Raw genomic sequence first — 25,334 nt, 5'->3', positions numbered from 1 at the left:
GATCTCTTTGCCTCCTCCCCTGTCTGGATGCTGAGGTTTGCTAAAAAGACTATTGAGACACAGCTGATTTAGCAAATCCTTTTCCTAGACAAGTATTGCATTTTATCATAAGTTATTTATAATTATACTGACATTGTTTAATTGCAACTATTACCAAACCTGCTGTGGTCAGTTTTGTTAAAGAAGTCATAGGCAGCTGAAATTGGAAAGAAAGTAGCAAAGGACAGCAAAACTCAAGCGTATGGTGGTTTGTTCTGTACCTGAACTTTTACTGCAAACTCAAACCTGTTGAAACAGTTTTTCTTTAGGAAAATAATTCAGATGGATTTTTGTACAACTTACTCTGGCACTATCCTAATATATATAGCATCCTTGTGAGCCTGGGAATGCTGTCACTTTCTGTTGCTGGGTATACCTTTGATGCTGTACACCTGAATTTGGTGGTTGTTCTGCCCATCGCTATTATTTGGTATCATCTTGCTATTCTGGGCTTTCCAGTGGGGAGCTGGAAAGAAGATAAGATCCAACGCTTCAACTAAGGTGACCAGAAAGATCTCCAGAGTACAACAAAATGCTGAAGCTGCCTGACTGGCCTGTGTCAATGATTTAATGAGAAATACCTTCTTAGTAAGGTTTTGTAGGGTGCAAAGCAAGTGGAGAAGTTGTTTGCCACTGTAAATTTCTGTAACTTGCCAGCTAAGTGATTTATACCAATTAAAGCTCTGTCCCATGTTACTTTATTATGACAGAGAACCAGGTCAGTATTTTGCAACAAAAAGACTTATATGTAAAATACTCAAAGCATTTGAAATATAGTCCAGCTGTTAACCCAGCACTGCCAAGTCTACCCTGTCTCAAAGTGCCACAACTACGTATCTTTTAAATACCTCCATGTATGGTGACTCCACTTTCCTGGGCAGCTTGTTCCAGTGCTTGACAACTCTTTCAGTGAAGAAATTTTTTCTGATACCCAACCTGAACCACCCTTGGCACGAACTGAGTCTCTTGTTCTGTTGCTTATTACCTGTGAGAAGAGGCCCACCCTCACCTCATTACAACCTTTTTTCAGACAGTTGTAGAAAGCAATAAGGTCTCCCAACACTTTTTTTCCCCAGGATAAACAACCCCAGCTTCCTCAGCTGCTCCTCATAAAATTTGTCTGCTAGACTTTGCTTTTCAAAAGACGTTGTTTAAGTAGTTACCTTAGTAATTTCCTCAAGGATTTGTGTTTTCTTTTTGAATTAAGAGGCTAAAAAGTCAGGCAAACAACTTCTAAGCTCCTGGGATAGTGAATCCTCACATTTTAGGGCAGGAACCGTTTTCTGCTCCAGGAAACGTTTTTGTCACTTTTGTGATGTAGTGTGGCATAGCATATAGTGCACCAGTGGTGCTTTGTCTGGAAAGTGAGGGAATTCAAGTTTTGTTCCTGTATAAATGGTAACTTTGGTTTAAGACCATACCTTAGCTTCTTCTCCAAAAACTAGGAGGAGTGTGCTGGCTCACTCTTGCAGAGCATTTGGGGACTGTGGATGGTGAAGTCTGTTTTGTTCCAGCAGAGGTCTCAGCATCAAATGTCTCTGAAACAGCTTAATCCTCAGAAGCATCTGGTGTAGCAGCAGTTACCAGGCTTTTGCTGTTAGTGACATAAAATCAGAGATTTTATGCAATCCACAAAACTAGTAAAAGCATCAAAATTTTCTTGGGTTCACCTCCCAGCCTGTAGCTGTGACTCTCAATTCAGATGTTGGTATAATACAGGTTGCTGCTGCTTATATGAGCCTGAGGGCTATAAACTGCTTTGAAACAGCTGCTGCATGGGATGCAAAGCTGAAAGAAAGGTATAACTTGTTCTTCTTTGCAAAGCTGTGAGTCTCACTTCATGGGCATAATCACCAAGCACTTCCAGGGGAGTGACTTCCCTTTGAAATCATAGCTAAAAAGAAACAAACCTCTAAAACAGATACTGGCCAAATTAGTTTCTCTATTAAATTTTACTTCTTGAATTTTAACTATTTGATAGATTATCCTAAATGAGTTGGCTTCCATGTTTATTATCCCCACGGGGTTCTCTGTTATGGCAAAATACTGGGGCTCTCAAAGAGCCCGTCTGGCAGGCAAGGGTAGCTCAAATAGAGATGCTCTGATAGTGCTTTTGCCCTCTGGCCTGTGTTCTCTGCCAAGTTTTGCCTGTGGCACATGGAACAACAACCTTTTAAGCCACCTGTGATTTCAATCTGAGGCAGGCTTCACAATAATTCTCGAATTTATCCTTGCAGAAAAATTCAGAGAGACCATTACCCAGGTAATGCGTTTCTGTGCTCCGGAGTATGTTAGTGTTACTAGACAGGAATTAGGCTGTGATGGGAGAAAAGTATAAAGCTTTGTATTAAGTATTTCTGAGCTTGATGCAGTTTGCTCATGCCAGAATGCCGGGAGGAATCATGATGTGCTATGCACAGGGAAAACGGGCAGGATGCTGGGCACAGATAAGAAATTTAAAAGTAAATTACACATGACTGTGCTCAGCAGGCTCATGCTCTAAGGATGGATTTGTTCCTTCTGGTCTATCAGACCATGGGGATTTTAGGTCCTTCCCTGGCTGCTGCTGAAAGTTGATTTGCTCTTGGTATGATAAAGTAGTGAGGCTTTAAAAAGGAAAGAACAGTAACACAACCTCTGGAAACAATTCACATGCGCTCTGGTGGAATCAAACAGCTGCATGATCCAGACCAGAAATCTTAGAGAGACTGGGTGCAAGTGCTTAGGACAGGTTTGCAATATCACCATCACAATCTGGATAGGTCTCTTGGGGTTTAATGCTGAAAGGATCACAACAAATATTTAGCATGAGCACTGAAACTGGGCTGATCTACATCAAAAGAGTGTTTTCCTCCTTTTCAGATCTCAAACTAAGAAAACATTGAAAAAAACCAAAAAATGAAACCATCTTTGGGCATGGTTTGTAAGCTGGAAATTAGTAAATTTCTAAAACAAAACCAGACTGGCTGAAGTGCTAATCTTGATAAGACAGCAGCTTGATCAAATCATTAACTGGGACTCCCTGAAACATCTGCATCTCTCCATCCTTGATATTGTTGGAGCATGCCCCAGGTATGAGTGAAGTGGCTTACAGGAACAATGGAATTTGTTGCATTGATATGCATATTTTTTTAAGTAATGTGTATGCATAGATATATCATGCAAACTTGTGTGCATTACCATCAGAATTTGTTACAGTAATAATCTAAGAAGACAAGCTCTTGAGACTTTGCCAAATGAGTTTGCATTTTTCATTGATGAAAACCCAAGCGTGAGAGTGGCTCACAGCCACTAACCAATCCAAGCAGCAAAGTTCAGAGCCAGGTCCACAGCCTTTATTCATATGAGTAATCCTTAAATGTCAGTAGAACCAGCAAGATACTGATGCTGAAACAATGAAAGTCCTCATGTTTGGTTCAGAAGATAAAAGCTGTGCTCTTCACCTGGTGGGGAGGTGGATGAAGTTTGCTTTATTTTACTTTTCTGTATCTTGAGTGAACTGAGAGCTGAGTCATTGCCCCTATAAGCTGCAGTGTCTTTAAGGTTAAACTTTGATTTAGAGTGGAAAACATAACACTGAGTCTGACTGAATCCCACTGTTCATTTTTAGCTGTTCAACACTTTAAAAAAATCAAATCACAGAAAAGCTGCCCTGTTTGATTGTACCTATTACATAATAGCAACATCTTTGGGATTTGAGAGAAGCCATGAGCAACATGTCCCTTACATAACAAGTCTAAGTTGCTTTAATCCCGGCTGTGCCACTGCTGACCCTGGGCAGCCAGGAATAGCCTGGGAGTGGTGCTGAGCTTCCCAGGCTCTCCTCTGGGGCTGCAGATAGCCATGGAGCAGAGGTCCTTTGCTCTGAGGGGTGCCAACCATGCTTGCTGGATTTAGTCTTTCTTCTAATAGATTGCAAATAGTCGTTGAAGCAGGAGCCCTGCCCTTAAAAAGTCCTGGCTTGCTCCTTGTGAGTATACCTGATCCTTTGCCATTTCCATTTTGTTTTTTCCCCTGAAACATCAGCATTTACCTCCATTTCCAGTTCAAAACTGGTCATATGGTTTTGGTACCTTTTGTTCCTGTGCTAGTTTTTTTTTTTAAAAAAAAAAGGAAAGAGCAAAGGCTAGGTCAGACCTTTGGAGCAGGTCCTTGTGAGACTTCTGTCTGTGGGATGGTGCCATGTCTTGAGGGATGTGCTGGGCTTGGCAGGGTGAGTGCTGTTGAGGAAAAGCTGCACCCAGGTATTCTGAATTCAGGGAGCACCTGTGATCCCCGACTTTGGTGGGGCGTATGGGTCTTGTTCCTGTTCTGTGATTTGATGGGCTGGGTGTGGAGGTGATGGGTGGGTGGCTCATGGAGCAGGAAGGAGGCTGCTGGGAAAAATCTGGGGCTTGGTGTCTAGGCAGAGGGTCTGACCCTTCATTTGAGTCTGCCCATAAACTGCCATTAATCAAATTTTCTTATTTAACATGGGTGAAACAGTGTGGAAGGGCAACCCAGCCCTGTCCAAGGAGTGTGTGTGTGTATTCCTAGGTGCAGATCCTGCCTCACCATCTCCATGGGAGAGCTCTGCACTGCCCTGATCACCTGGGCTGCCTCTGGTGTAATTGGGAGCATTTGAAGAATGATGACATAAAAGAACCAACACTGTGGGATTGTTTGGGGGGAAGGATTGAGGTAGCTGTGCACAAAGAGACCTATCTAATTAAAACCGCAGGGGAATGGAGATGGTGGCTAATGAGGCTGAACACACAGCTTAATTTAACTGAGTTATTTGATAAGAAGCAACCTGCATTGCTGGGGAATGGAAGATGGGGGGAGAAGTAGTAAAATGTAACTGAGATTTCATATTAAAATACAGATTTCATAGCCATTAGTCCATGCTTTGCTGAGAGTTACTTAGGATTTGTTATTTTACCACATTTATGTGAAATGTATCATAAGTGGTTACCATCAGTTGTTCGAGAACAAAACATCTTGAAAGACTGACTAAATCACTTTCCTAAAATGTCATTTATATCTTCCATCTTCTAATATTTCCCAAGATTTTAATCTAACTTTTCTCTTTGGGCTTTACCAGAAGGAAAAATGACTCTCATGATCTCCCTTTCTTCCCTCACCTGTCCTTCTCCATTCTTTCTCTATTCCCTTTTCTCTATTATGCTCGCAAGTCTCACCTAAACCATCTGATCTGAGTCAGATCCCTCATCTTGGTCTTCCATGCACTCATGTGTCTTAATTCTTCACTCTTATATCTCCTGTCTGTTTCCCATCTTAATACAAATAAATGCACACCATTGACATAACAAAAAAAAAATCCCCCCCCCCCTTTTTTTTTCCTCTAAAAATCCCAACCCCCAAACCTTTTTCATCTCTTTTTGTTGTCTTTTTAATCTGGTCAGTGCTACTTGAGAGAGCCTGTTCCTGTTTCATCTCTGAATCTCAGCTGTTCGACTTTGGCCATTTTCTACCATTGGTAAAAACACATCTCATGACTTCTTATCAAATCTGAGCACTGGCTTTCTTTCCTTCTCTGCCTTGACCTGTTGTCTTTTGACATAACTCCCATTCTCTGATTCACAATGTTTAGTTTTTGTGATTGCAATCTTTTCCTGACTTCTGTGAGAAGTTCCTTCTGTATGCTTTCTGGATGATCTTCCTCACCCTTTCTTGTTTTTCTGGATGCTCTCATCAGAAGCAAATGCAGCTAAATCTCCCTGAGCAGCACACATCACCCTTATCACATCAAAATGTGGCAAGGGGACAAGGTGTCAAGTAGCACAGAGTGTCTTTAAAACAATGATCTCTGTAAATATATTAAAACCTGACTGGGTGTATTCTGTGTTTCAGTTTCTCTGGCTAAATTTGACTTGAGTGTTGACTTACTCAAAAGATATTCCAGAGGAAGAGGAACAGAAAATGTGGAGTTTGTTTCACAAAGGTTTTGTATCCTCTTCCCCTTTTGAGAGTAGGTGCATTGCTTCACTTCACTAAGTGCTAAGGCAGATCAGCTTATCTGTGAGTTAATGCCAGGAAACTTGGACAGGATCCTAATCAGAAGAGCAGGATGTTTAATCTTGAGCACTGTGTTTACAGAGATTTGATGGTGCAGCCCCTTGTTACCTACTCTAGTTCTAATGAGTCTTTTGTTTTGGTTTTGTTTTTTCTTTTCTTTTTTTTTTTTTTTTTAAAGGTTTTCACTTTATGACTGTCTTCTAAGGCAAACGATCACCAATGGAAGAAAAACTTCTTTTTCCAGCATTTTGGGTAAGCTTGTCTTGTGTATAATTAATGTCTGATTTCATCTTTTTAAATGTATTTGCCACCAAAGAACTCTTTCAAGAAGTCTTTGATTCTTTTGAGTAGTGCTATTTTATCCAATGAAAATTCCATTCAGTGATTGTGTGAGCAGTAGAGATAAAGGTGACTTCAAAGCAGGCCATGAGGCTTTTTTACTGTGGGAAATTATTGAACAAAAACAGACCTTTGCTTTGCTCATGTTTTTGCTTTGTTTGTTAGGCATAGTATACCCTGAAGATATGACTATCTACACCAATGTACTATATATATATATGTATAGATATTAACTAAATCCCGTTACTTTTTGAGGCATTATAACAATATTTGAAGATAGTCTTTCATGCTTGGGAAAGCATAACTTTGTCAGTGGGGAGATGAAAGTGACATAGATCCTGGTAAATCTGTGCTGTAGGGGCACCAGGCTGTGCTCACGGTGAGCAATAACAATGCCTGCTGAAGCCTCTGTGCATGCATCTCTGTGGCCAGGCACAATCCTGTCCCCCAAGTGATAAAAAACAACTTGGCTGGACAAGTTCAGACATCAACATGGCATAAGCATTGCTCTTTCCACTGGGGAGACCCAAAGTGAAAAGCTGTTTCTCTGGTGACAGTCACAGTCACAAATACTGTGATTATGGCTGTGAAACAAGTGGTCAAACTGGAGTGTCACTGTCTTCTGGGTGGCACATACACCCTGATCATAATCCTGCAGCAGTCAGGTGGCTAAAAACCAAAGAAGAGAAATCTTGTGTTTATGGGCTCATGGGTGGCTGGTGATGTTCCAGCCCTGCATGTTGTCCCACATGAGAGAAGAGAATGCACCATGCAATGCATATCTCCTCTTTGAGGACAACATTGCAGGACACTGAGGGATGCAAAGAAATTGTACAGAAATATTATTTTATCCATTTCCATTGTTACAAATGACTCTGGTTTAAGAGCAGTTGTAACTGTGCCTTCTCATCATTGGAGTTGTAAGTCCTGTAGCAATTTCAGCACCTGCCGCAAAACTAGAAGTATAAAGTCTGCCATTCCAGAATTGTTTCCGGGAATGGCATTTTAAAAACCTTGTGTTTTTGTTTCAAACAGACAGAATCAAGTAATTATCAGATGGATTAAGCATGATTCACTTATTGCATTAAACTCCTGAGGGATTAATAATGTTTGGGCCATTGTTTCTTAGACTTATGAATTTAAAGACCAAAGAGGACCACATGAGTATCTATTCTTCTTGCCTGCTCTGTGGAGGTCAGAGGAATTCATAGTATTTCAGTAGTAGTCCTTTAGTTTTTCTTTATTTAGCACATTGTTCTGAAAGAGACCAGGTCTTGATATAAAGAGTGCAATCAGTCTACCATGTCACCATTAAATTGTTTCAGTAAATAATGAGCCTTGCCTCTCAAAGACAGTCTGTATCTCTTCTGGGCTCCCAAGTGTTATACTTCATTTTTTTTTCTGTGCTGGACTGACAAGGATTCTGTTATCAGGATGTTGATTCTCCATTTAGTTATCCATTTAGCTAGTCACTGTTGAAATTCACTTGCTATGAGCAGTGTATGATTTATGAGCATACTATGTTTTAGTGTGGTGAATCTTTTAATTCAGGATTTTATGTATAGCATGACTTTAAATCACTGCATAGTGTGAATTTACAGCTAGAAATATGTCCTGTCAGCACATACCATTATCAAATGATGATGTCACTGCATACAAATGATGGGATTTACATGACCAGGCCTGTTTTCCATACAGCTGTGTTGATTGGTGTTAATTATGTGACTGTCTTTCAATGCCTTATTGCTTGTGTCCCATGCTAATCTTTCCCTGCTGTTGCTTACTACTGATGTCAGTCTAACTGCTCGATAGGTGCTTTGCTTATCCCACTTAGCCCTTGTAAATGCTGCTTTGATAGTAAGTCTTTCCAGTCACCAGGAGCCTTTAGTGCACCTATGGTTTTTGAAAGAGTCATTGAATTCAAAGTCATTGATTCATCTGCCCTCTGCTCTTGAATGCAGGGTTTAAACTGAGGGGCTATTTAAAGCTCTCTTGAGTTATGTCATTATCACTGAAACAAGTGAATAAGGCATACTGCATCTTTCTGAATGCAGAGAAGTAGTTATCAAATACATTTGCCTTTTTCTGAATTTTTTGATAATTTTTGTCTGGAATGAGCAGCTATTGAAGTCATTACTTGGCATTCTCTTATTCTTGTTCCATTTAGGGAGGGGCCATAAGACTCACTGCAGTTTTTTGGTTTTTTGCTTCCATTGTTTGCTTGCATTTCTGCAATGTTAATTTGTATTCATTGTTAACAGTGTCTTTCCCCCATCTGTTATGTACTATGCATTTGTTTTACAGGTTTCTCTGCTGCTGCTTTCACTCTCTGTAGCCAGAGCTCTTCAACCACAAAAGCTTCCTTTCATGTCTCTAGTACAGTAACTTTGCTTTTTATTTTGCCATGTAATGAAACATCCCTTAGCAGGTCCTTGTATATTTTCGTGTGTGACTATATTCCCCTAGCCAATTTTGCACATGATTTGTTTTTAATTTTGAGAAAGGGCCTTTCTAAAATAGCCAAATGAATAAATTAGGTATTTTCCAGTTGCAAAAGAAATTAGAGCATTGGCCTTTGCCTGTAGTAAATCATAATTTTCTAGTTAAATGGTTTACCTTTATCCAGTAGGAGTCCAATATAACATCAGCTGGAGTTGATTTCACTACTCTCTTGTATTAAGCCATGACTAAAATTTGCAGAATTTCCCAAAGCCACACTTTTAAAGTGGTCCTTCTGGAACAGATCCTCTGCTGGAATAAAATTCAATGTGACAATATTTTTCATACCTTTGAGAATACATGCTTGAAGAATACCTCACTTGATGGATTTCTGGCAGACCTCAGCCTCCTAGCTTGTCATTTGCCAATATTCCAGATTCTGCTTTTCTTCTTGCACATGTGGCATCCATGGCTTTTTCTTCCCACCCTGTTTCTCACAAATAAGTACAGTGCCTTTTAGTGTTTTGTTGTTTGTTTTTTTTTTAATTGTGTATTTGCCTGTTACCTTCTTAACCTTTTAAAAGAGTTGAGCTTCCTTTTTGAAAAAGGCAGTTCTAATATTTACTGAAATGGAGCCCAGCCACTGCAAGCAAGCTTTCAGGTAAATGAACTGTTTGCCCTTTTAAAAGAGAAGCTATTCAAATACCAGCAGTATGGTTAAAGAATTGCTTTCTATTTCTAGCTCTGCAATACACCAATCACAAGTATTTTGGCCATTTGTTTTGACATGGGAGGTTCTTGTTTTCTGGTCAGACCACTTCAGGTAGCAGCTCCCAGCCCATGTGGCCTTTTGTGAGCCAGTGGTCTCTGCTCGGCTGCTGTGCAGGCAATACAAACTTCCTGGGCTGGAGTTGATGCTGCAGCTGGCTTTGGGGCTGGCTCTAGAAAGCAGCCAAGGTCAAAACCTCATCTTTTTATCCTCAGCTGATAAACCTCATCTTTTCTCATTCTTTGTGAAGGTCTTGAGAAATGCCTGTTACTGTGATAACCAGGTAAATTTCTTAGCATGTACCTAGAAATTAAATTCTCACTAAATGAAGCAAGTGGCTGGTCAAGGTGTGATCTTGCTCTGTTGCCAGAAATGACTTTCACATTTAGACTTGGGGAGGATCTGTACAGATAGAGGATAGTTCACATGAGGTGAACTGAACATGATCAAATGCAAATGCCTGAGAAAAGCACGGTATAATACTGAAATATGTCACCAAAAGGTATTTTGACAACTAAGTGCCATGAGTGGAGAACCTGTAGAATGACTCACTGTATGTATTCAGGTGGGTTATGAAAGCTTTACTCAGCACTGGTGAGGCAGCACCTCAAATCCTGTGTTCAGTTCTGGACCCTTCACTAATTTTAAGGACATTGAAGGGCAGGAGCATGTCCAGAGAAGGGCAGAGGAGCTGGGGGAGGGTCTGGGGCACAAGTCCTGTGAGGAGCAGCCAAGAGGTCTGGGGTTTCTCAGCCTGGAGAAAAGGAGGCTCAGGGGAGACCTTGTCATTCTGTTCAACTGCCTGAAAGGAGGGTGTAGCCAGGTACAAGTTCTCCCAGGAAACAAGCAGTAGGAAAAGAGGAAATGGCCTCAAGTTGCACCAAGGGAGATGTAGATTGGCTGTTAGGAAAAGCTGCTTCCAATAAAGAGTTACCAAGCATTGGAACAGACTGCCCAGGGAAGTGATGGAGTCACCATCCCTGGAGGAGTTTAAGATATGTGCAGATGTGGCACTTGGACGTGGTTTGGTGGTGGAATTGGCAGTGCTGGGTTAACGGTTGGACTTGATCTTAAGGGTCTTTTCCAACCTAAAGGAATCTGATTCTGCATCTCAAGTTTCTGGTTTCCCATCTATAACCACACCATTATTGACTTGTTTCTAAGGAGCAGCATCCCAGCTGGAAACAAGTCCACAGAGCAGGAATTAGCTTGTACATGTTTTGGGACAAGACTGTTTCCATTCAGCATTGGGAGGCTAAGTATGAGGATGCCTACTCCAAACATCCTTTCAGTATTAAGAATTAGTCAAATAAAGTGAAATATATAAACAAGGGTTAAGAAATGATTTGTCTGCAATGACAGAATAGCAAGAACTCCGTAAGCTCCTGGTTTAGTCTGCTTAAATAAAGTTACTTGCAAAGAATCTTCTGATATGTTAATTATATTATTTATATTGTTTTTCTGAATTTCAAAACAAAGTGTGACCTGGATTTCAAAGTAAAAGTGCATGAAAGCATGCTGTGCTTATTTTTCATAATTAATCATGTATAAGCCAATTTTATGGCAAAAGAGATAAATGAGGTGTCAGAATATTTGTTTGTAAATATTTTGCTTCAAGATGTTAGTGCAATTTGGTTCTTAGTTTCAACAAAATCCAGGCTATCAGAGTAGGATGAAAGCACAACACGTTAAAAATACTGAAGTTAAACTCTAAATGGATATACCATAACTGGAAAGTACATTTGCTATAGTTCCTGTAGTGTTTGTGCTAAAACAGACAAAAAAGCCACAGTGAAGCATTTGACTAATTAAAAATGCCCGTGAACATCATGTATGGGGAATTTTGCATAGTGAAGTTCAACAGCTGATGATATGTGCTTTTATTTTAAATAGGATTTACTGAATTCTACTGTCAAGTGTCATGGAGAAGTATTTTATAGCTCACTTCTGTTGTCTCTCTACCCTGCTTAACAAGTCCTGGCATTTAGTATGTTACATACACAGTATATTAAGTGTCAGCATTACTCTTCATTCTAGTTAGTTTGACTCTTATGGCTCTTCCTCCTAAAGCTGGCAAGTGGTAAAGGATGCAGCTCCAATGAGAGAAAACCATTTAAACTTTCTCAGTGAACCAGTTTTGAGAAGAGTTTTGCTCAAATGGGGAGTTTCACACTGAGGCAGTGTGATTAAAAGCCTATAGGGGAATCAAGCATGGGAATGGTTTTAAAGAAGATCAAGGGACTGAATGCAATTTTTTCTTCAAATGATACAATTAAAGAAACAGCATCCTCATTAGCATAATGCACTAAATGATAAAAAGAATTGGACAGATGCCTAATCTTGAAATGCTTCTTAATTTACAAGTATACATTTTAAAAAGAAATAAATTGAGGTCTGTTCTTTCTAGCTGCCTGCCTGAATCATTGAAACTGCTGCTTATGTAACTTACTGTCTCAAAGAGGGGTAAAATACACAAAAATTAATCACCTATTCCAGGATGCAGCCATATAATGTCAATTGCACAAGTGTATAGATGCTAGAATATCCACAATACTTGAGCTAAGCTGAGATTGGATGCCTACCAGACAAAAGTACACATTTGAGAAGATGTTCTCAACTGGGGCCTCGTGCAGTCCCAAAGCAGTCCAAAGGCAGCTACCATAAAAATGAAACACTCATTTTTATGTTGGTTTTGGCATTAATTATCCAGAAGATGATTGATCTGAGTTTGATCACATATTGAACCACAGAGAAATGTATTTGAGATTCCTGTCAAGTTCAGTTTTTTGGAAGAATTTTTCTGAATTCTTCCAAAAACAGCTTTGTGGTTTTAATGAAATTGTGAATCAAACATGGCAAGAAGAAGGTGGCATTTATGTTGATGCCTCCATGATTTGCTAATATCTTTCCTTGTCCAATATAAACTGCAATGCTGTGGTTTATGTTTCTCTTTAAGTTTCATCCTACTTCTGTTCTTTTACCATCACATCTGTAGGCTCCCAAAGGCTTTAGAGACAAAACAAAAATCTTTTGAAGTCTCAGAATTGTGTTGCCACCTGTGAATGCGGGGAGGTTCCTTAGACTGTGTCCAGAGTGCTGAAGAAGAGGCAGGTGTGTGGCAGGGAGGGATTTACTTGCCCTTCTCTGTGTGCAGAGAGTTGTTCTGCACTACCCAGCACGCAGCTGGGGGTCTCCTCAGGGACCCACGGTGCCCTGTGCAACACAGTTTTCACTCCAAGTGCATTTTTTTCCCAGTAAAAATTTGTGAAATTTGGAGATAATAGAGTATTTGGGCCCCCAGGGTCAGTGCTACTGACTTTTGAATTATTCCACTTACAGCCTCAATGCAAGGTAGAGGCTGGCTGCAAATGAATGTCAGTTTTTCTAGCTGGAAACAAACCTCCTTTTCTCTAGTCCTGGAGCTTCTTGGATGGAGAGATAGGAACCACCACTGTGAAGCTGCTGTGGCAGCCAGAGAGCAGAGAGGTAGGCTGCAGTGGGCACTCTCTACCCTAACAATATTCTGTTCCTTTGAAGCTTTTGTATTTTGGTTTGTACATATTCCAATTTAATGTTAGATAAGGAAGTATCATCTGCTGATGAGCCAATAGACAGGTCACTGTAAAAAGTCAGAAGATCTACTGGCAATAGTGTTAACATTGTTGCAGGCTGGGTTTGTGTTTGGCATCAAGACTGCTAAGAAAATATTAATAATGCTCAGAAGATGGTATGGCAGGTAACGTGCTCCATTTTCATCTTGACCTTTGAAGTAATTTGGAGCCGAAGACCTGCCTGTTTGATTTTTCTAATGTCTTAACACATCGAGCTGAATGTGAACCCTTTATATCCTGCTAGCCTTTCATATATGCTGAAGTAGTAACTGTGAGGCCAGAGAGTTCTGATCTATAAAAGGCAGCAGTATTGATCTTGCTGATACAAGTTCAAAGCACTATCTGGAAATACACATGATAGCTCTAGAGAATGAATCAATGGTGTGCTACGTGCTAGGGTGTGCATTTTTGGGGCAGTGCTGTATCTCATTCAGGACTGTGGTTGCCACCAGTGTGTTGCTAGCACTAAGACATGAGCATCCCTACATCTAGGTGATCTGATCACTGGTAGCACTTCAGCCATTCAAAATTCAGTATTGCAGTCTGTAGGACTCTGCAGACTTTCTCAGGGTTTTCTCTCCATGCATCCCTGTTGTCTGCATAGCCTGGCTGGGGCTGCCTCATTTGGCATGAGGTGTAGGATAGAGGGTGACCCTTCCTCGTCCACTTCAAGGATTTTGGGATCTAAAGGTGTCCTTCAATGGCACAGCATCTGGGTTTTTTCTTTATGAGAGAGAAAGATGCAGACAGAGTGATGTGGAGGTATGTTTTTCTGTGGGCTTGGGAACTAGTTAGAGTGTACTTTTTAGGCCTGAGGATTCAATTCTCCCTCAAACTGGACATTGATATCTAGTCTGTGCTCATGGAGGGCTTGTTATAACTTGTGTGTGCTGTAAGGACCAAGAGTGAAACAGTCTTCCTTGGTTTCTGGGTTTTTTTGTGGATTTTTTTAATATTTATTTTAATTTTTTATTGTTTTATTTTGGTGTTTTGTAGATTAGAATAATATTTGCTACAGTCCTACTAATTTTTCTTGTGGGTATTCTGATAGTTCATGATTTTTTTAATGCCTGGTTTGCATACATGTTGTTTATACATATGTGTATAAACTTTTTCTAATACCTACAGTTTGAGGAGAAAAATCTAGGTAAAACAATGCAACTGTTCTCAAAGTCTGAATTAACAATAGACAAATGTCTTGTTATTCATTTTTAATGATGGTTTGGAGGAGTGATTCATAATTTTTTTAATTGCAGGTTTTTTCAATGCAAAATTTGTTCTACTCTTATTTATTTTACTTGCTCTTACAGGTAAATAAATGTAGGCTCAGTTATTTTTCCTGCTGGAAGTACATTGGATTGTAGCCTGGCATGTATATTTTTCTAGAATTTGCACAATTCCTGTCAGATGTCATCTGTTTACATTTGAGCTGCAGTTACAGATTTGTCTGTGTTCCACTGTTGGGATCCATCACTACAGTAGCTAGGACATTAGTTAATACTGGGATAAAACACTTCATATTAGTCTTGACTTTTTGAAAAAGAAAAACTTGCCAGAAATTTACAGTAAGCTTTTTGTCTGCCCAAATATTATGCAGGGTATGAACAGTTACCACGTGTCAAGGTGTCTCTAAAGGAAAGATTGAGGCTGCTTCTTGCTCAAGTGAGTTTGACTCCTAAGGAAGAGGAGGTCTTTGCTGACATGATAAATCATTCAAAAAATAAATGTAGGAAGCTTGGAGCCTATCTTCCATTTTCTGATTTGCAAGAGCATTCTTCTTCCGTCTGCTCCGATGCTGATTAAAATTGGTTCCTGTAAATTTTGGGGCTTTATTAATTTGACTGACATTAAAGTGCTGTTTCTATGGAGCCAAAAGCATGTTTTGTGTATTGGTTCCATAAAAAAGCAGAAAAAAAGTAAATAATTGTTCTATTTTTAAATATGAGAAAAGATCAAGAATACACCAAAAGCCTTTGTTTAAAAATAAAGGGAAAAAAGTTCAATCTTTCTCCCATATTCTCCTGAAGAATATATCTGTTAGATATTTGTCTCTTTGGGATTTTCTGAACAGAGGTAGCCTGGATTTAGGCACATAGCTGGCTTTAGAATGTGTCTTTTTTTCAGTTTTCACTCACAAAAGGTAATATAAATATTTCATATATTTAGGGTTTTATGTTACTTCTAGTTTAGACTAGAACATACAAAATTGTGAACCTGCCAGTTTTTAGAGACACCCACATCATTCTATTTTTGCAGCGAATACATGTTCCACTCTTAGTAAATTTCAAAGACTACTTTGCTAAAATTCCCTGGGCAATTGGCTTGGCATCTGCTAATTTAATTCCCATGTAGTACTGTAATAGGGTATAAATTAGAACTCTGGGGACAACTGATAGTGTTCAGTGAAGATGAAACTCTAAAGGATATAAAAAGGATTGCTTTGCTTATGCTGCAAGTGGTGATGAAGAGGTAGAAGAAAGTTTAGAGGAGATGAAGGAGCTTGACCTCTTCCAATACCAAACCTGATCCCAAATGGGAAGAAATTATTATTTGCACCCAGTATCATAAATGCTTGAGATTAAACTTGCTGTGACAGTGAGAGAAAACAGGTGTTGGCTGTCACCACCTTTCACACAGGAAGGTCAGAAACCAAATTTTTCTTTCCTAAGTCTCTTTCCTGGTCTCCCTCAATTAATCCATTCTATAAGTTCCTGGCTTGACTCTCCCACTCGTATCAGTTACTTTTACCATCAGTAAAAACCCTCTGGAGCTGTTTTTTTTTGATTTTCCCATCTTTCTTCACCTGGGCAAAAGGCAAGAAGAGTATGCTGAGGGTTAGGAAATACCATGTTGCTGAAAAACTCATCTCCTAACTAGAAGAGAATACAGCACAAATTATAATGGACTGTATGTAGATTAATACATGCTTTGAAAATAATGTTTTGGCTCAGGAGAAAATTTTGTTATTGCTCCACTCCCCAGCTATTATGTGAGGTGATATCAGCCATGCAAGTCTGGATAGAGGCAAGAGGGAATGCTTATCTGTTAATAAAGGAATGAAGAAGAATCTCTGAAAAATTACTCTGCTGCACTTTTTACCATTATTGATGGGTTTCTTCAAACTTTGCCATGCCTAACAAAATTTCTTCCTCAATTTTTTCAGTGCTTTTTTTTCCTGGAAAAAATTAAATGTTCTTGGATTTATGTTCCTGCTGTTGACACTGCTTTTCACATGAAAAACATTTTATTTGGAAACATGCTGATGTTTTTGCCCAGCCATTACTTTATAAATTCATCCTCTCATCCCCATCCCTGAGTGGGTTTTTTTTTTAGCTCCTGGATGGGACTGACCTGGTTTTACCACCTTTCACAGTTGCAGTTACCACTGCTAGGTCAGCTCTTTCCAAGACTATCTGCCTGATGTCCTGCCATGGCATTCTGTGCCTTATTGCATCTCTGTTTTCTCTCTGTGAATGGCTCATCAGTATTTCAGGCATGTAGCTAAAATAGATATTCTCCTTTTATTTATTTATTTTCCTGCACATTTTTCTGCGCAGCGAGCACAGTTGACTACTTCCCACTCTCACAGCAGGGAGTTACCTACACATTTTATTAAGTGAAATCCTGTCACTCTTCCTGTAACACCCCTTAGAAATCCAGTGCCCCACTTCTGATGCAAGTGCTTTTCCCATCGCAGCTGCTGCTCTCCCAGCTGACCTTCCCTGCTGCACCACCTTCTGTGCTGACCCCCTTTGCTGCCTCTCATCCCTGGCTGAGACAGTAGAAAGTTCTTATCCTCAGCCCTGAATGCTCTTCACATCTTTACCTGATCCTTGGCTGGTTTGATGCCTCACTTGTGAACCACTTGTCAGTGACTCTAACAGGGCACTGTTGTGTTACATTTCGCTGGTTTCACCTCCACACACTGGGAACTGGTGAAGCTGAATGGGAATGCTGGTAAAAACAGTTTTGTTGTAGTGTAGTTTACCATAATGAGTTTTGTGCTCAGTCAATAATGGTGGGTGAGTTCTGATCTTCTGGGGGGTTTTGTTTTGTTTTTTTTTCTTCTAATTATGAAGAAAATCACTAGCAAGAATGTTAAAAGATTTCAGTCTTCTCCCCTTTGACACAAGATCTTGCTGGACGTGGAGAATCTCTTATCGAAGATGGACAATTTATAAAGTAAACTTCATGGATTCACTTCAGCATTCTGGACTTTCATGGTCAAGAATAAGCAAGAAAACTACTTTGGGACTTGAATGTCTCATCTGACTCACTGAGTCAGCTCCAGCAACTCTACCACAGAGTAACACCTGAGTTACACAGTGTTCACACTCAGACTCTTCTGAATTGGAAGGGACCCACAGGAACCATTAATTCCAGCTCTTAAGTGAATGGCAATTTACAGACACCCAATTTACTGGGGTGGCACCTTTCATCTGACTTTTTGAAATTGTATGTTTTAATATGGGCTGGCTGGAGAGAGGCTTTAAATCCCAAAATAATAATGCCGAATGACACTTGTCTGAGGCTTGTCAAAAGTCTTATTGGCTTGACTTGCCATTTGGATGAATCAGACCACAGATCTGGTTCTGCCAGAGTCTGATGGCTTTTGCTCAGCTTTCATGTTTAGAATAGGATGGTGGTTTATAAAAACCTCCAGGCTGTACTTCATAATATACCAAATTTTATTTCACTTTTTAAATGTTATTAAAGGAGATTGGATTTTACCTTAAATTTCTAGCTTGTAGTGCTGCAAGCTGCGTTGAAGGAAAGGATGCTGTTTCTGTAAAACTCCAGCTGGCTTATGCCATGTTCTTGGAGTAGAGGTTTTTTACCAGCTGGAGTTGCAAAACCTGTCATGGCTGTTTGACCCAAGGGAAGAAGTAATGGCACTAATTCTGAAGAAATGCACCTGCAAACCATTGGTAGGACAATATCTTGAAGTTCCACAGCACAGAGTGGAATTGATAGTCCTGGGGTCTGATTTTTTTAAGTGTGTAAATCTGCCAGAACTGGAGCTTCCCTTTGCAGAATGTCTGGCTGTTTACACCTGACTTGAGGGCATTTCTAGGAGGAGCCATCACTGAGCACCTCCTCAAGTGCACCAGTCACCCTTCTGAGCTGACACATCACTTTTATTCCAGGAGAGTGGCTATACACACGTGGCACAGAGCACTGCCAAATTTCCTCTTTGCCTTGAATTGCCCAAAACTGTAAATAGCCACTCCTCACTAGAAACATGGTTGGCCTCCATTTGTGGTAAAGTTGTGCCTTGCTGATTAGTCCACAAGCCCTCTTGCAGGCACTGTTTCCTTGATCCAACTCCATACTCTGCAAGGGAACAGCCTGTCTTTCTTGTGAGAGCAAGTAAGTGTAGGCAGTTTATCAAAGTAAGGTGGAAGAGTCTATGCCACCTCATGTTCTTGGTGTAATAAAAAAAAAAAGTGCTGTATGAAATACCTTTAGATAACAGAAGAAATCTTTATTTTTCTACTGAGAAGTTGGATTCCTGCTAATTTAGTGAATCTCAGCCATCCCTGCTGTTTATTAACTTTTATTCTTCAAGAGTTCATTTTGAATGTTCTCTTCTGAGAGGCCAGAGAAAATTGCCTGGGATATGGAGAGCAGGGGATATGAAAACATCTCTGGTTAATGCAATATGTAATCCTCTTATTTGATATCAGTGATAAGCGGATCCTTGATCTGTGCGTGCTTTGGTCCTTTTTGTAGTCAGGATATTCTGTTAGCACAATGACTAATGCCTCCCTTCCCAGCTACATGAATGCTTCTTATTTACACAGCTTAAACTCTTTATTCTTGTTACTAACTGATCATTTAGCAGGCTGGCTGATGGCATGGCTGGGCACTGCAGACTGAAGGAGAGTGCTCGTAGTGCCACACATCATTACACAGGCTCTGGCTCTGGCTGCTGGGAACTGTGTAGGAATAATGTAAAAATGTCTGGCACAACAAGGCTGAAAAGCATAGAAATGAGCCACTTGCACTGCTTAACTATTAGTGTTCAGAGTGTCTTTTAGCCACCGTAGATGTAGTGAGTAAAATAAAATCTCTTAGCAACGCTGAAGGTCTTTCATAGTTAAATGTTCAAAAGAATCCTTGACAGCTTCAGCTGTGTCTTAGGATGGTACTTATAATTTGTTTTCATACATGATTTAGGAAAACAATCAGTACAGTATGACTGCAAGCATGGTTTAAATTTAAGTGGAAATACAGAAGAGAAGGCAGGAAACTGAGGTTAGAGAAAACAGACAGGTGAGAATAATTAGGTGAGAAGATTGAAGGAAGTCTAAGGGCTGGCAGAAATAAAACTTGGAGGGATGATGAGGAAGTAAACTTCAGGGACCCAACAAAAGCTTTCAAAGAAGGTGGTGAAATGGTCTACTGCTCAACACAGGCTTTATCTTAATGGCGTGTTGTAGACTTAGAAGAGGAGAGCTGGAAGGCATCCTGAGACATCATCTTTTACATCTGCACACTCTAAAATGTTGCTGACCCATTTTCACATGCACTGATGAGAATCCATGGCAGTCACTAATTGCCACGGGTACCCTTTTAGACTCTGTTCAGGCATCTGGAAGTATTTAATTGATATCAAGCATGACTGGAGGTTGAATCCAGGTACTATGGTAGTCCCCTCAGTAAAAGTAGCTTGAAAAGTAACCATGTGTGTACGTCTGATACCACTATTACAATGGTAAAACAAATCCTTCAGGAGGAAGTCTATCTGTGGCACTGGGAATAATTTAAACTTCAAGAGCAATAGCACTGAAGTTTGTTTTTGTTGAAGGACACTTTGGTTTTTAGCATTGACAGAATTGGCAGAGGAAGGTAGCTAGAGAAGGACATTAGTTATTAGAACCTCTTACTCTGTGTTTTGCAGCTTTGGCTCCTACCAGAGACCTGTGACTGGTGTGATTTATGATATTTTACCAGGTCGACAGACATCCCCATACTTCTGTTTCCCTACTTGCTCCATGTTTGAATTATTGGTCCTTAAAGCTGGAGCTACAAGAAACAAGCCTCATGCATGTAAATATGAGTTCTTATGCAGTGTTGTGAGCACTTAGAGTTTTTCTTGTACACAGGATGTGTTATTGTGTCCAAATAAGAGTACCAGCAAAAATAAGGGTAGGAAGAAGCTGTTTCTGAACTATCTGGTACACTTCCACTGCGTTCAATTCATTTTAGAGAATTTTCTTATGGGTTCTGAGAGCTTCAATCCCCCTACATTTTACCATGAAAACAATGGGACAGTCTTTAAAATCAAATGTTGATTCAGGAAAAAGAGTAAATCTCTTTCACAAAAAGAAATGTTGCACTTATCAATTAACATATCCATGAAACACTGTATACCAAAAATTAGTAGAATTTTTTAAAAAAATTTTAATTTTATGGGTTTCAAGACCACAGAATTATGCTGATGGTCACAAAACTAGCAGAACTACTGAAGCTTGGTTTCTATTGAATTTGTCTCTCATGATTAATTCACTTTTTACTGAATTGTACCAAGCCCTTTTGTACAGAGAAGCCACACAGGGCAGAGTCCTTAGTGATGCTGGAATTGCTGTGGAAACATCAGTCACGGTAGCACCTCATTAGGCAATAGGAGTCACCATGGGAGAGAAACCGTGATGAAGAGATGAATTCCTTGGGGTATCATAAAATACTTACTCCATTTGCAGCTCTCTCATCATTGAGGAATAATTTTCCCATGAAGACTTTCTGCTGTCATATGGAGTTAAAGCTGCTTTCCAGGCTTTCATCAGCTCTACTCCCTGATCACCAGCTTTCCTAAAACTTGTGAGAATTCAGCACTTCCATCACAGTTGCTTGAAACTGGCCAGGAAGTTAAAAAGGAGAGAGGTCATGAATATAAACTGTAATAATTTAGGATGTACTTGGACATAAAGTAAACCCTTACCTATAAGAGGTCATTTGGTCTGTAATGGCTGGATCTGAGGCTATGGGGTCATCATGGATGTGGGGAATGTTTGTTCCTTCTATGCTCTCTGCATGACTCTTAAATCATCCTGTGAGGTATGGTTTATACTGCTACTGGACATAGGATGAGAAGCCAGATGGGCTTCAACTCTGATCCGAGAGGGCAACTGCTTTAAACACTTTCAAATTCCTTTATAGAACGATGATTAAAGCATGGAACACCCCAGTGACAAGCATTTTTATACAGTAAAAGACAGGCAGTGAGCTAACCCTAGCTGGCAGGTTCCTCAGAAAACCCAGAGAAGAATGTGTATGTGGCAATCAAGGAACACTTCTGGACCTCAACATTGTCAAAAGCTTTGACAATTCTGCAGCTCAAGGAGGATTTTCATCTCTATGATTTCAACATGGTAGATCATACAGAACACCAAAAGCAACTTAAAAAAATCCACCCCCCCAAAAACTGTTCTAAAATTGCATGCTAAAGTGCAGCATGGACAATTCTCTCCTAGGAAGTTTCTATTCTGTAATGGGAATTATGTATTGATGTCAGAGGAAAACTGATTCTCATGGTGATCTTAACTTGCTGTTTGTACAGGCTGTGCTACACAGTAACTGAATGTGAATGCTTTCAATACAGACAAAGGATAAATACACAAGTCTATTGAGCTAAAATATGCTTATTTCTGAAGAAAATCAGTGATGATTTTTTTGAAGCTATGATTTAAAAAAAAACAACCCTCAAACAACGAAACTCAAAAACCTCCTTTAAGCTGTAGAATTTCATATTTTTTTGTCATGGTTTAGCCTCGAGTCAGCCCATCATGCATTCCCCACCAACAGGACTGGGGAGAGAATCTGAAGAGTGAAAATGAGAAAATTTGTGGGTTGAGATAAAGACAGTTTGATAGAGAAAGCAAGAGCTGTTCATGCAAAGAAAAACAAGAAATTAAAATCACCATTTCCCACAGGCAGGTTGATATTCAGCCATTTCAAGGAGAGCAGGGGCTCAATCACACCTAACTGTGACTTGGGAAGACAAACCCCATCACTCCAAATATCCCCCCCACCACACAGTCTGAGATATCCCTTTGGTCAGCTGGGGTCAGCTGTCCTGGCTGTGTCCCTGCCCAGCTCCACTTGCTGGTGGGGTGGGGTGAGAGGCAGAAAAGGCCTTGATGCTGTGTAAGCCCTGCTCAGCAGTAACCAAAACATCCCCTGAATTACCAACACTTTATTTTTCTCAGCACAAATCCAAAACCCAGTCCAGCTACTGTGAAGAAAATTAATTCTACACCAGCCACAACCAGCACATGGTGACACACAAGTTCTTCATGAAGAAAGAAAACATTTTAGTTTTTATTTCTAGTGCTGTTGCATCTGCTCTTGGGAGCTGCTTGGGTTCATGGTGTTCTTGCATCTGATTTTTGGGGATATCCCTTTTTGGTTGTAAAAGGGTTTGTATGGGGTTTTTTTGGCTGTTGCTGGCTTGACTGATGAGGATTGCTGGTATCTGTCACTGCTTTATTTCCTAGAGGTAAACTGACTCAGTGGTCTTTGTGCAAGACCTTATATAATGATAATTCAGGTGGAAGAGTGTCCTCCTAAAACTGTACTGGGCAATTAGCTGTATGTGGATTGTTGCCTGTAAGGAGATTCCCAGTTAGCTTTCAAAAGTGTTTATTCCTGGTAGAATAAAGACTTAAGACACTTTTTTTAACTTGGAGTGCCGGTGAGGAAGATCAAACATACAAGGCAGGTTTTTAGCTGTGAAAATAATCAGCAGCCAAATCCCAGTGAATGGATAAAGATATATTTTAGAACTCTTGGCAAATAAAATAGCTCCTTCAACACCTTTGCAAGTTAAAAATGGGGCACTAAATTTTATCAATCATATACTTTAAAAACTGGACTCCACTTTTATTTCAACAAATGTAGATGTTAAATTTCAGATGAATAATATGTAGCAGGAAGGCATATTGTGTTTGCTTTTTGGTGTGTGTGTTGGTTGTTTGTTTTTACCCAGAAGTAGCTCTAAATAACTTAAATTCAGTTAAAAGAAGCCCATCTGTTACTGTTCTTGTTTTCTTACCCATCATTTAAATGGTAAATATCAAACTGTAAATACTTCCACTGTGTTCTCCTCTTTGACAAAGAACACGTGGTAGCAGTTCACCTTATTTTCAAAGCAGTGCAAAAAACACAAGGCAGGTCTGAAATCATCAGCTGCCTGATGAAAAGTACTTACTCCAATCAACTGCCAAAACATTTCCTGCTCAGTTTCTTTAGATCAGTTACCCGCTTTTCACGCTTACTTCTCCATTAATTTGAAAGGAGGCAACCCTAGCTGACAGGAGTGTTTCAGGAAGGAACAGTTTACACCTTGTGAGTTTTTGAAATATCCTTTTTATTTTAATGGTCCACATATACTTTGTTTAATGAGTTTGAAAAGCTTTAATTTAAACTACAGTGGGTGCTCTAGTACTACTGCCAGAGCACTGTCAGGCAACATTGGTTTTTATCTAACAAAACAACATGATCAAAAAAATGTGCAGTAATTTTTATAACAATGATGATTTCCTTCATGGAAAACAGCAAATAAATGTGCCTGAAGACTCTGCCTGGGCACAAATTGTTTAAAGCTATCCCTTGCTGTTGGTTTTTTCTCCCATCAAATTTTGGTTTCCCTTTGTATTTCTGCTGTCATTTGTAGGTTTTATCTTTCTGAACCTAGGGGTTTTTCTTTTATCAGCCCTATCTCAAAAGCCATTTATTTCAGGTTCCTGAGTTTTCCTACCACAACAAACATACTATTTTTTTCCTGATTTTCCTGGCTAGTCAAGACAAATGAAGTGGGATGAAAAAATAATGGGTTTTCTGTGACCAACTGCAGTATTATGTTAAGCTACAGGTTTGTCTCTATTAGCAAAGGGCAGTGCCAAGCCCCAAGGAGAGCCTGTCTGCTGACACTGGGGAGCTGCTGGAGCAGTTCCTGGCCTGAATTAGACCCCTGCCAGGCAGCCCTGTCCCAGTGGGTTCCCAGGCCTATTTTCAGGAGTTGGAGGGTCAGGACATGTCCCCATCAGGCAGCTTGCATGCAGTCACCCATTTCAGTCCTATCTTGGAAGGTGACCTTATTCCCAGGAAGCTACTTGGGAATGGCTAATTTAATGGGGTAGCTATAGCCTACGAGGTTTCCTCCAGCAACCTGAGCTGGCAGTGCTGGCAGCTGGTGAGCAAGGCAGCAGCTCTCCCATAATAGCAGTGTTTGACCCCACATCTCCCTCCACTAGGTTGATGTAGTGGTGGCATGGGAGTTGACTCCTGTTTGCCTCACCACCAACACTGTGCTAAAGGTCCTCTGTCCCCTTGCTCTGAAGGAGGCAAGGGATGTCCCTCAGGACATTCCCTCCTGGACACAGGAGTGTGGTTCAGTGGTCGGAATAATGTAACTCCCAGTGGTAACAAGGGAATCGGAGCATGTGCCAGAATGTGATCTTTTCAGGCTCAGTAGATTAACAAAATGATTTAAAACGAGGTTGGTGTTAGTTTGTGATTTATTTTTCCTCATTTTCTTTCTAAATGCTGAGTTTTTCATTTGTTTCTCAGATCACTCTTCTTCTGTTTCTCATGACATCGCTTTCTTCCCATGCCTGTTCCCTCCTTCTGTTGTGTTCTCACATTCCTGGCTGCTTGCCCCACTCATGAATTCCGCTGTATTGCATAGTTTCACTTGTCTGTGACCCAGTCCTAGTCTTCTGTAGTTTATCTCTTTTCTGGTGCACACCTTGTCATGCCCTCAACCAGCCTTGCTCTCCACCAGTGAAACCACAGCAGCAATGCTCGTGACTCTCGCCCTTCTTGACTTCCCCCTTTCTCTATTTTCTCAGATGGAGGAGGATTGTCTCCCTTCCCAGACTGCCACCTCTAGCCGAGCTCAGTGTCCTTGCCCATCTCAACCCTTTCCAAGCCAGGAAGTTTCTCAGGTGTCCCATCATACTGACAGCCAAAGATCTGGGTTCCTGGACATTGATACTGCACAGTGTAAAGGGGGCACTGACAAATCTTTTCCTGCTCAAGCAGCTTTCAAAAGCAGGATTTTTAATCCTTCTCCTTCCCCAGTGCAGGCACATTCAGGTGAGACTGTTTTCCAA

The 25,334-nt window shown here is 40.3% G+C and overlaps 1 protein-coding gene across 1 annotated transcript in view; it reads left to right on the top strand.

The window, feature by feature from the left end:
• The first annotated feature begins 6,233 nt into the window (after nt 1-6,233).
• The window catches only part of MTUS2 (microtubule associated scaffold protein 2), a 256,121-nt gene continuing 237,020 nt past the window's right edge, over nt 6,234-25,334 (top strand). Inside the window, exon 1 of the mRNA XM_015627010.3 lies at nt 6,234-6,309. The gene's annotated coding sequence lies outside the window, so the exon portion shown is untranslated. The remainder of the gene's footprint in view (nt 6,310-25,334) is intronic.

This window comes from Parus major, chromosome 1 (genome assembly GCF_001522545.3).
Source record: "Parus major isolate Abel chromosome 1, Parus_major1.1, whole genome shotgun sequence".
In the NCBI taxonomy this organism is placed as follows: Eukaryota; Metazoa; Chordata; class Aves; order Passeriformes; family Paridae; genus Parus; species Parus major.
The sequence above is the reverse complement of the archived record's forward strand: the minus strand, read 5'-3'. Positions and strand labels throughout refer to the sequence as shown.